Below are 8,198 nucleotides of genomic sequence, written 5' to 3'. Positions count from 1 at the left end.
ATCGTCTCTTCCTCCTAACCCATGTCCCTGCTTCCTGGCCTTGCCCACCTACATTCTGTTCTCAACGCAGCAGCCCGAACGACTCTTCCAAAACACAAGTCCTAGGCTGACAACCCTCTAGTGACTTCCCATCCTCTCTAAAGTAAAAACCCAGGGGTGCCTGGGTGGCTCAGTCAGCTAAGCGTCTGACTTCGGCTCAGGTCGTGATCTTGCAGTTTGTGGGTTCGAGCCCCTCATCGGGCTCTGTGCTGACAGCTCAGAGCCTGGAGCCTGCGTTGCCCCTCCCTGGCCCCCACTCTGTCTCTGTCACTCTCTCAAAAAGTAAATAAACATTAAAAAAAAAATACCTAAGTTCTCCCCACGGCCTACGAGGCTGAACACAGCTTAGCTCCCTCTTGTTCCCCTCTGCCCCCATCTGCTGCTATTGTCTGCTCTGCTCACCTGCTCCAGCCCTACTGGTCTCCTTGCTGTTCTTCCAGTGCACCAGGATCCCTCCTGCCTTAGGGCCTTTGAACTAGCTATTTTTTTATTTGGAACGTTCTCCCCACCCCAGATACCCTCATGGCTCACTGTCTCACTTCCTTCAAGTGTTCACCTCAGATGTCCCCTTCTCAGTGAATCCTTTTCTGAGCTATTTTAAAATCTTTGTACCCACGCCATTAACCCCCAGCCCCTAACCCCCCTTCCCTGGAAGTGGGCACTAGAACAGTGCCTGGCACTTGGTAAATACCTGATAAATGTCTGATTGTGAAGAAAAGAAGCACTGTTTTACGGATAAAGTAAACTCAGGAAACTAAATGAGTTCTTCAAAGCCTCACAGCCAGCACATATTAAAGTTCAGACCTGAACTCAGATTTGCCAGAGACTCCCCAAACTGTGTTCTGCCTTCTCTACTGCGTTTTGATTTCCTTTTCCAGATCCGCTACCTCTTCTAATAAGTGCCAGGAGCCCATTAATTCCCTGGGACGGGAAGAGGGGCCACTAGGTTGATGAGGCATCTGTGGGCATGGCCGCAGCAGCAGTGGAGAGTGGGGGTAAGCTGGCCAAGAGCAAAAATGATGCACAAGGAACACTTCCCAGTGAATCAGGAAGTGTGGCTAAGGCCATGTCGACTGAACAATGATATGATACCCCACTGGCGATGACCTACTCCACCCCTTTACTTGGTACTTTTCAGCTATCCTATCTCTTTACCCACTCAGGTAAAAACAAGGATTTAAATGTAATTGTTAGTCTGTAAAATGTTTCAACTCTTGCTAGTTTGCACTCAAAGAGTCTCAGAGTTGTATTAAGTGTACATTGCATGACTGGTAGAAAAAACAAACAGAAAAATCCAATCACCAAATGATATGTGTTCTGGTCTACACAATAGTTTTGGGTTGTGTTTCTGGTCTTTTGTTTTTTGTTTTTTTTTTTTTTAAAGAGAGCCACCTAATGTTATGGCATTAGGTGGAATTTTGTGTTTTTGTTAAAACTATACTAAAAACTCGTGGGCGTGTGCCCACGTTTTCCACCCTGATTCTGATAGCAGGTGGTAAATGGTGGAGGAGGAGATGGGTGAGGAGGTGGGAGAGATGATCCAGAAGCAGAGAAGGGAGAGAAATAAACCTAAGGCAGGAATATGTTGCTTCCATGGCCGGGACTGGTGATCGAGAAATGCTGGTGTAGACACAGACATCGTCAACAATCTTGTTGGGCACCTGCTGAAGACAAAAAAAAAGTACAGCCCTTTCACCAGGAAACTAGAACATGAAAGACAAAATCAGGAATAATAGTAGCTATCCCTTCTTGAGCATGTGACAGCATGGCAGGCATTTTGCTACGTACTTTCATAAAGTTTTATATTTAAGCCTCTCAGCAGCCCTCAATAAGAGGAATTTCCCCTCCTCCCTCCTCCCACCATTATATAAAGTGACCTCAGAGAAACTAAATGATTTGCCCAAGGTCATACAACTAGAAAATGATAAGGCTGAACCATTTGCTTCCAAAATCTTCTTCTTTTTTTTTTTTTAAGTCTCCACACCCAGCATGGAGCCCAGCATGGTACTTGAACTCTCAACCATGAGATCAAGACCCTGAAATCAAGACCTGAACTGAGATCAAGAATTGAACCCTTAACTGGGGCGCCTGGGTGGCTCAGTCGGTTAAGCGTCCGACTTCAGCTCAGGTCACGATCTCGCGGTCCATGAGTTCGAGCCCCGCGTCGGGCCCTGGGCTGATGGCTCAGAGCCTGGAGCCTGCTTCTGATTGTCTCCCTCTCTCTCTGCCCCTCCCCCGTTGATGCTCTGTCTCTCTCTGTCTCAAAAATGAATAAATGTTAAAAAAAAAAATTAAAAAAAAAAAAAAGAATTGAACACTTAACCAACTGAGCCACCGAGGCACCCCAACCAAAGTCTTTGTTCTTAACTATTACACTACACCTCCTCTCTTTAATAAGATTAATTAATGTGATATAAATAAACATGGAAGACACAAGGCGACATAAGGAGGTGGACATAAGGAATCATTAAAAAAAACAAAAACCAACCTTCCGTGAAACTACCCATCCTCCCAAGTATCTTTGTATGGAGAGCGAGGCAGGTGTGTGGATGTCCTGAGGGGGCCAGGCCTACAGTCCTGCTTCTCATCTCAAAGGCAATGCCATCCCTCCTCCATGTCATGCCATAAATTTATCTCAACATTGACAGAAAAGGAAATGCCAATGCTGTGCTCATAAAGGTTCATGTTGCTAAAGGTTGCAGAACACATATTGTTCTATAATCACTCCCTTGTTGACATAAAACTCACAAGTAACATGTTTCATTACACTGAGAACCCAGGATGGTGAGCTCTCTCCACATAGTGAGGGCATCAAGGGTGGGCACCAAAAGCAAATGGAATTGGGGGCCCTGGAATGTTTCAGGGAGACTTCTGACCTGATGGGGAGGAAAGAGCAGGTGTGTGTTAAAGCGACGGCCCCTCTTGGCTGCATTTTATTCCTTCCAGTATTTTTCCTTAGAAGCAAACTTCCACCTAAACAGAGAGAAATGAAAAACCCGTTACAGATTCCTGAATTTAAAAATTTTTTTAATGTTTATTTATTTCTGAGAGAGAGAGACAGAATGTGAGCAGGGGAGGGGCAGAGAGAGAGGGAGGCACAGAATCTGAAGCAGGCTCCAGGCTCCGAGCTGTCAGCACAGAGCCCAGTGTGGGCTCGAACCCACAAATGGTGAGATCATGACCTGAGCCGAAGTCAGACGCTTAACCAACTGAGACACCCAGGCGCTCCCTGAATTTTTTTTTTTTTAAATCAAGCCTGACTTTACAGAAAACATGAAGCCAATATGCTATAGGGTCTGGCATTCTGCCATAGTCCTGGGAAATTTCTACCCAGACTAAACTTTCTGGCTATTTAGCCTGAGAAGTGGCTATTTCTCTGTATTTAAAGGTGGTTTAACTGCATTGCCTAATATCAGGACCATCAGTTCATTTCTATATTTTTCAAGCAGTAACAGCTCTCACCTTTGCAGTGAAGCTACCCTTAACCATGGTAGACCTGAATGCCCTTAGCACTTATTATTTGGACCAAACATTAGGCACAGGCATATTTGCCATGGCATACTGTAGAAGATAGTATGATCTAGGGGAAAGGATCCTGGAATCAGCTCTGAGATTTGCTAATTGTGAGCTTTTCGGCAGATTATTTATCCTTTCCTCCCTTCAGTTCTGTCATCCGTAAAGTGAATTACAAGCATATTTAATTTATAGAAGTTTTGGGTGAGGAGTAAATATTGCGGCAGGGCCTAATATAGTGCCTGGACATAACAAATACTCGGTTATTATTTTAAAAGTAAAATACATAAACAAATGGACCAAAAGATGCCCCAAATGGGAATGTTAACTTTCTAACTGGATCTCTTAATCCTTGCTGAACTATCCTAATTAATTATGCACGATTCTCTCCTGAGAACCAAAGTGCACACAATCCCATCTTCGAAAAGGAGACAACTTACCTCCCCAAGTTTTGAGACAAGTCTGCTACATTTCCCTCAAAACCGAATGTCAGTTTTCTTGTCAACATACTCAAGGACAAAGCCTCTCAATCCACTGATATCAAATATGAGATTTAGGCTCAATGTTTCTCTTCTGACTGCTGCAACACTGACTGCCTCATTGCACCAAAACTATGGTTAAGGACAGCGTCATCTTTGACTCATCTTTGACTCCACAGGTCTTCTGCTAACCTGTGAGTCCATAAAAACTACCTGTATAATGATGGTGTAGATTTCAGGCTATAAATCCTGTTTAAATGCAGATGGCCAAACTTGAAGTGGGTTGGAATAGTCTTTTGACAGATGAAACCCCAATTTCAAACAATATGAAACAGGCTGTATGCTAGCCCTTCTCCCTTCAGACCATCTGGGTAACGTAGTTGGCACGGATATCAGGTGAGTTTGATGGATGCCCTCCAGCCTTCGGGAATAGGACAAGAGTCTTCCCTGGTGCTCATGGAAGTTTATTGTTAGGAACTTGGGATAGAATGAAGCTGTTGGACCTGTCGTCTGACTATTGCTGGAAGGTACAGCTGAGCATAAACCGTGGCAATAGGGGTGAGGGCAGGGGCAGTGCTGACACAAAGGCCCAGCTCAGGCATTTGGCTATTTGGGTGGAGAGCGGAAGCCCTGTTGATTTGCCGGAGGAGTCAGTGAGCCCCGAGGGAAAAGAATGCAAAAGGGAACTTTGGAACTGAAGGGAGCCTGGGGATGGGAGTCAAAGCCCCAGATGCCTGAATTCTGCCCAGGGGCCCTGGCTGACTGGTGGTGTGGAAGGGTGCTTTCAGATAATACACAGGAGAATGCTAGCCAAATATCCTCTGAGCCAACTCGAGGGCTCCTGTCTCTTATTCCCCAGAGGGAGGTCTCTTAGGAAATAGAATAAGTCTGTCTCTTCAGGATGCTAATGAAGGAATCGTGAGAAAGAACGCTCACCCTCAGAGCAGCAGATGAAGTCTGCAGACAGCAGAGCAGGAGTGGCCCCAGTGACAATGGCAAGAAAACTTGAATGGCTTCCAAGGAGAATCTACAAGACATACTACTGTCCTTAGGTGCAGGCAAAGGAGGACCATGCTTTGGAGGGCTCCACAGGACACAAACACAAAGAAGAAAATTTTAAAGAACACATGGCCGCTTTGTCGCTCAGGGTCTGGGTCTCAGCTGTGGTGCTCTGAGACCCTCTCCCTAAACATCTGCTTTCCTGACTGACTTTGTTCAGGCCCCAGGGACACATCTCCCCACATCTCTGGCCTGGCCTCCAAATGTCGTCGTTGATTGTGGCTTCTGCTGCTGTGGACTTCATAAAGGAGCACTGCTTCCAAGGGTGGGTGGGATTTGAGCAGCTAAAGCACTCAGCAGGCAAGAGAAGAGGACAATTGCCCCGTGTTTCTCCTCAGCACGAATGGGATAGATTATTGCCTAACAAGGTCCTGTTTTGCAGTAGAGCCGCGAGACAATCGTCTCGCTTTTTTTTCGTGTTTCAATTTGTGGGTCAAAGAATGGCACGTATTTTATAATTTGTTTTCTTGATTTAAAACATGTAAATAACTCCATTGATGTTTTTGTCTGAGCCCCTTTAAATGTTAGGGGCCTGTTCGGTGAGTGAGCCAGGACCCCACCCCCAGAAGGAACAGGAGGGGAGTGCCCAAGGCAATGATTCTGCTGCACGGTGTGGGGGAGGGGGGTCATTACCTTTCCATCTACTACCCAGGGCTCCTGTGTCTTCTCCCAAAGGGTGTGGCCCCAAAAGGCCGGTGTTACCAAATACTGAAACCAAAATCATCCTATTTGCCAAACATTCTCCAATATTGACGTGGGTGCTGCCTCCACGGCTTGTGCAACAGATCGGCCAAGACAGCACATTGAATAGCTGGCTTGTTTGAGTAGCAGGAACATTTTTACATAGAACTTCCACTCTCCTCCCTTCCTAGGAATGAAGGAAAGAGAACCTCCAACTTCTGTCCCCGCCGACTTGCTGTTGCTATCCAGGGGAGGAATGGCGGGTTTAGTTGGTCAGAGCCGGAATTTACTGAGCCACACTCTTATGGATGGTGGGGTGATCGGGTCTCATAATAGGAGAAACAGTCTCTGCCTCATAGAGCTCAGATTCTTCCTGCCTACCCCTGTGCTTCACATCTCCATTTGGCAGGAAAACTAGAAAGGGGTTCTCGCAAAGGAAGGATAACCCTTTTCCTTCCCTCCCTGTTCAGCCCTGGCTGGGTGAGTGAGAGGAACTTTGACCTACCCAGCTGGCCTGGTTACTGGTTAGAATCTGTGCAGCAGGTCTAGTCCTGTGCTTGAAGGCACACGTGACTTCATGAGTCCCAAGGCAGAGATTCAGGGTCAGAGATGGGAGGTCATAGGTCCAAGTCATACTCCCTAACACATTTCTCCAGAACTCTTGTTTGTTGAAGGTGTATCAGACAAGGCAGGCTAAGTGGCTGTAACATCAGACCCACTACATGAGAGAGAATATGGAAGATCATCTCTCTGATGTTTCAGTCTAAGGTGACTGGGTCTCCGTTGGGAGACAGCTCTGCTCCACACAGTCTTCCCGGGCCCTGGGCTGACAGCACTTCTCCCATCTTCAACATGTGGCTTCCGAGGCTGCTCTGTTCTGGCCGTCCAGGAGGGGAAAGAGAGCAGTCCAGGGAGAGATTCCGCTTAAGCAAAGGAGGTGGAGGTTGCCCATATAGCTCGCTCGCATAGTCCATTGACGAGAGCTCAGTTGGAAAACCTGCCTATTCTACAGGAGGCCAACAAACGGGAGCACAGATGGAGGAAGAAAGACAGCTAGCATTCTCCACCTCAAAGGAGTTATTGAGCCTTGTAAAGAACATACAGGCTGCACTTTCACTTGGAGGGGGACACTCTTCAGGAACATGCTAAAATGTTAGTTTGTTGACTAGTCAACTAGTGGTTGACTGCTAAGTTACTCATAAAAATGTTCCAACCCAAACCATCTCTTACCTATAAACAGTTACAGAACTCTCATCATATATTTATTGAATTATTTGGGCAGATTCAAAGATTTGGGGATAAAAGTAAACACAGGTTCTTCTTATAGGCCTCATGTAGGCTGTCTTAGGATGAAAGACACCTTAAGACTCCCAAGTTAATACATCTTTATCAGTTTGATTGCCTATCTCTAAAAATAATCGATGATATTATGACCCATCCCTGGTAAAACCTTTTAATTAAGAGACACAGCCTAAAGGATATATTGGCTCACTCAGGTTCTCCAAGCAATAATCCTAACTTCCAATATTGTTAACTTCTTTAGGTAAGATCATTAGAAAGTCATATACCTGGGACATAGAAGTTTAGTTGTTTCCCCACCCCCCAAAAAAATTGCTGAATTTTTTTTTTTTAATTTTTTTTTTCAACGTTTATTTATTTTTGGGACACAGAGAGACAGAGCATGAACGGGGGAGGGGCAGAGAGAGAGAGGGAGACACAGAATCGGAAACAGGCTCCAGGCTCTGAACCATCAGCCCAGAGCCCGACGCGGGGCTCGAACTCACGGACCGCGAGATCGTGACCTGGCTGAAGTCGGACGCTTAACCGACTGCGCCACCCAGGCGCCCCAAAAATTGCTGAATTTTTTTTAAGTTATGCACCTGAGATTTTGAGGCACAATATTTTAAATGTCTACTTAGGATCATTTATTTTCTTTCATTAAACAGTAGTTGAATACTTTATCCTTTAAGTTACTCATTATTTCTTACATAAGCACTCATGCAGCAGACTCCTGAAATCCTGAGCTGGAAAATTTCATATCTTCAAATGAATATACTGCATCTTTTTTTTTTTCTTAAAAGAACCATGCAATTTACCCCCTCCCCTGTTTTAGTTTCTAAGATTAACATTAAATTGAACAATCAGCTATAATAGCTGGTTATATTCTGTTGCCTGAAATCTATGCCCTGGCTTGTTTTATGCTTTCATAAACTTTTTTACTTTGGAATAATGGAATAATTTTAGATTTACAGAAAAGTTGTAAAATAGTACAAATAGGTCCTATATACCCTTCATCCAGTTTCCCCTAATATTAACATCTTAATTTATCTTGGTACATTTGTCAAAACTAAGAAATTAACACTGGTGCAATATTATTAACTCAGCCACAGACTTTGTTTGGACATCACCAGTTCTTCCACTAATATC

The 8,198-nt window shown here is 44.9% G+C and overlaps 1 long non-coding RNA gene across 1 annotated transcript; it reads right to left on the bottom strand.

The window, feature by feature from the left end:
• Positions 1 to 798: 798 nt before the first annotated feature.
• Positions 799 to 3,014, bottom strand: LOC122466986. Its single transcript, XR_006292807.1, has 2 exons — positions 2,916 to 3,014; positions 799 to 1,700 (listed from the first exon to the last, which is right to left on the bottom strand). It is a non-coding gene; the product is annotated as an uncharacterized LOC122466986 (long non-coding RNA).
• Positions 3,015 to 8,198: the final 5,184 nt, after the last annotated feature.

This window comes from Prionailurus bengalensis, chromosome A3 (genome assembly GCF_016509475.1).
Source record: "Prionailurus bengalensis isolate Pbe53 chromosome A3, Fcat_Pben_1.1_paternal_pri, whole genome shotgun sequence".
NCBI classification, from domain to species: domain Eukaryota; kingdom Metazoa; phylum Chordata; class Mammalia; order Carnivora; family Felidae; genus Prionailurus; species Prionailurus bengalensis.
This window is presented reverse-complemented; position numbering and strand designations above follow the sequence as displayed.